The sequence below is a fragment of the Hypomesus transpacificus genome, chromosome 26, assembly GCF_021917145.1.
Source record: "Hypomesus transpacificus isolate Combined female chromosome 26, fHypTra1, whole genome shotgun sequence".
Classification (NCBI taxonomy): Eukaryota; Metazoa; Chordata; class Actinopteri; order Osmeriformes; family Osmeridae; genus Hypomesus; species Hypomesus transpacificus.
Window position 1 is genome coordinate 9252646 of NC_061085.1, and position 3841 is coordinate 9256486.

Below are 3841 nucleotides of genomic sequence, written 5' to 3' on the forward strand. Positions count from 1 at the left end.
TGTACAAACACAGCTTGCACATGGTTGAGAAAACGATAGCTATACCTAAAGCAGTCTTAGCACACAAACACTCTCTCCTCTCTTCTCTCACGGGAAACATCAGTCCAACACATACCTGCAGCACTATATGCAGACATACAGAATGTTATACGGTAACACTTAACTTGAATTGTCCCGAATTTGTAGTATGATTATTACTGATGTTATTGTGGTAACATCTTTCGATGGATGACAGTAGTCTCACAGAAAGTGTTACCCACTAAACCTCTACAGAAACACTTCATACCTTTCACCGACTACCTTGAATAGAAACGTCTACTTTGTGGTTGGTATGTCTGCTCAGTGCAGTGCTCTTGGACACTTGTGTTTCTTTCAGGGTCTATGAAAGGTGCTTGGTAGCACAGATATATTTTCTGCTGACATAGTCATGATGCCTACACATAGAGACCGTAACTTATACATCTGACACATTTTTGTTCTTCATGTTAAATATCAGAGCATCCAGGAAGTTATACATCAGCACAGTGTTCTTCACATGAAACAAGATTTATTTTTTGTATTTTTTTAACGTAATTCTTTTGTCCGTTTAAAAAATATTCAGCTTATTCTTTCTTAGAGGACAGTCTGGACACACATAAAATACAAAAAAAGCATTTTGGTCATCTAACCTCCCTCCAAAACCGCATTCATGTCATCTCACAGAGACCAATATCATATGCAAAATAAAGCCATGGATTTCAAGCACTGGTTTTACAGGGGGCGTGTTCATGCTGTCGATGCAGAATAATATGCATCCAAGGAGTTCAGGAAGGAACACATTGAGTAGGATGAAAACGGGGTGTAAAATTGTCAGAAGCTGACAATCCATGTTATAACTATAGGTGACTAAATAACACTGCTTTCATAAAGCATGACACATCCAGTTATATATCTTCTTTACCCCCAACCCATACATAGCTCAAATCTTCTGTTGCACTTGAGTTAAAAAATTATATCTGAAATAAATTCCAAAAATTATACCTTATACTGTACACCGGTTACCCAACTACACAGATAACAAAAAAAGGAATTCAAATATTTAGACCTTTAAGGATTCTAAAGTGTGATACCATTCAAATTCTATTCATATACAGAATCACATTTTTTTTTTTTTACAACAAATCATTGTCATCAATAAATAAAAATAGAATGTTGTAATGTACTCTGAAGTCTAGCACTGCTGTCCAAAGAACAGAAAGGCTATTTGACAATACAAGGAAAACACCAAACGCCCTTTAAGATATATATTATCGATTTAAAATGACACTTTGTACAGTTTTTCTTTTCTTAAGGGAAAACATTGTCTTTTAAATATTGCAACCAGGATTTGATTCATCATTGCAGCTGCCAAACTACTCAAGCATCTGAAGAAGTACTAGATATTCTGCTGATTTGATTGTGTGTCCAGTGCACAGAAGAATGTGATCACTTGAGGGTCTAATTGAACCTTTAAGCTTTGACCCTGTTTTACCAGTTATCAGTTCAAATCTGTGCAAGCTGACTTCACAAAGCCAGGAGCATAAAGACACCAATTCCCAGATTCCCGTGCTGCTCTAAACATCCTATCACAAGCATGCATGCTGCAGCCTGCAAACAATTCATCTCCGCATACTGGTAGTGAACTGTTTGTTGTGTACGCACCGTGTCTCTCTGGGGTGTCTAGAACGATGTGTGTGTTTGCGGTCGTACCGTGTGTCTGTGTTTGCGGTCGTTCCGTGTGTCTGTGTTTGCGGTCGTTCAGTGTGTCTGTGTTTGCGGTCGTTCAGTGTGTCTGTGTTCGCGGTCGTACCACGTGTCTGTGTTTGCGGTCGTTCCGTGTGTCTGTGTTTGCGGTCGTTCCGCGTGTCTGTGTTTGCGGTCGTTCCGTGTGTCTGTGTGTTTGCGGTCGTACCGTGTGTCTGTGTTCGCGGTCGTTCCGTGTGTCTGTGTTCGCGGTCGTACCGCGTGTCTGTGTTCGCGGTCGTTCCGTGTGTCTGTGTTCGCGGTCGTACCGTGTGTCTGTGTGTTCGCGGTTGAGAGTTCGGGCAGCTGCAGTGACAGGTAAGAACAAGAGGTGTGGGGGGGGGGGGGGGGGGGGGGGTCAGTGGAGTTGGGAAGGGGGGGGGGGGGCGGGGGAGGTGGGGTGTGGGGAACCAGGTGTCCACCTGCAGCAGTACAGATGTTCTGAAACGAGAACGTTATACAAAGACAACACACCCTAAAACGGTCCACGACTCTAAATGCAAGTTATACAATACTGCTGGATCAGGGTGGTCTGACAAGAGGGCTCATACAAGGTTGTGACTGAGGTGTCTGTAGTGGGGTGTGTCTGTAGTGAGGTGTGTCTGTAGGGAGGTGTGTCTGTAGTGGGGTGTGTCTGTAGTGAGGTGTGTCTGTAGGGAGGTGTGTTTGTAGTGGGGTGTGTCTGTAGGGAGGTGTGTCTGTAGGGAGGTGTGTCTGTAGGGAGGTGTGTCTGTAGTGGGGTGTGTCTGTAGCGGGGTGTGTCTGTAGTGGGGTGTGTCTGTAGCGGGGTGTGTCTGTAGCGAGGTGTGTCTGTAGCGAGGTGTGTCTGTAGCGGGGTGTGTCTGTAGTGCGGTGGTTAGGGTATTGGCTCCACTGTTCTTGTCTATGTCACTCTTGGCCCGATGAGACGATCTTCAGTGTATGTATTCAGTAGTGTTGTTCAGTAGCGTGGGTTAGTTGTCTGCCAAGTATTTTCCTAAGAAAGAGGTAAAATAAGGTGGTTATATTCAGCATTTATGTAAGGGGTGTTTTAGTTTGTGTGAGAAGTGTTTTAAGAATACAGAGAATATTCAGACAACACAGGAATACATGTAACACCTACGAACGCAACGATTCCCTGACGGTAACCTTCAGACTAGCCTTGTCAACTCCCTGTAAGAGGCGTAGGTTTCATTACACGCTTCATTGCAAACCTGTCGCCTCCAGCTTTTCCACGAAACCAAATCACACGTCTGCCTCAGTTATCTACCCCGCCCTGTGTGAGAAAACAGACCCAGTCCCCCCTTCCTGCACTCACCTGCAGCAAACCTCTTCTTGATGAGGGAGAAGCGGTAACCGGGGCCGGCCAGCTCGATGTCGCAGCCTGAGAGGGTGCAGCCCTCGCTGGTGAACTGCACGGCCAGGGGAGAGGGCTTGCTAGGACCCTCCGACAGCTGGAAACGGGCCAACAAGGAGCCCACGCCTGGAGGACGGACGCTCAACGTCAATACACACACACGGACATGCACACGCACACGTCCAGGCAGAAGGCTGTGGTGTGGAGTGTTCTCTTGCTATTGTGATTGTAATACCCTTTTCTCACAGCAGGTGGCGACAGTGACACACTGGGGTCTTTTATTATCGTGACATAATGCTCTTGTCTTGGTGTTTGCTTTACCTCCATTTTCGGATTTCTGGGAAATATCCGGAATCTTCCACAGGATCCTATGCTGTTCAGCATTCCTAGAACAACAAAATCAAAATGAACCCCTCGACTCCACAGTCATGTTTGTCGCCACAAACAAGCATCTCCTTCAGACAGGAGAGAGTGAGCTACAGAGACAGAAGAGACCCAGACAGGAGAGAGAGAGAGAGAGGAAAGAGAGAGAGAGAGAGAGAGAGAGAGAGAGAGAGAGAGAGAGAGAGAGAGAGAGAGAGAGAGAGAGAGAGAGAGAGAGAGAGAGAGAGAGAGAGAGAGAGAGAGAGAAAGAAAGAGAGAGAGAGAGAGAGAGAGAGAGAGAGAGAGAGAGAGAAAGAGAGAGAGAGAGAGAGAGAGAGAGAGAGAGAGAGGAGAGAGAGGAGAGAGAGAGAGAGAGAGAGG

At 45.7% G+C, this 3841-nt stretch overlaps 1 long non-coding RNA gene across 1 annotated transcript; it reads right to left on the reverse strand.

Annotated features, from left to right (window-relative positions):
* Positions 1 to 2512: 2512 nt before the first annotated feature.
* Positions 2513 to 3537, reverse strand: LOC124487532. Its single transcript, XR_006958399.1, has 3 exons — positions 3419 to 3537; positions 3059 to 3223; positions 2513 to 2737 (listed from the first exon to the last, which is right to left on the reverse strand). It is a non-coding gene; the product is annotated as an uncharacterized LOC124487532 (long non-coding RNA).
* Between the last annotated feature and the right edge of the window lie 304 nt (positions 3538 to 3841).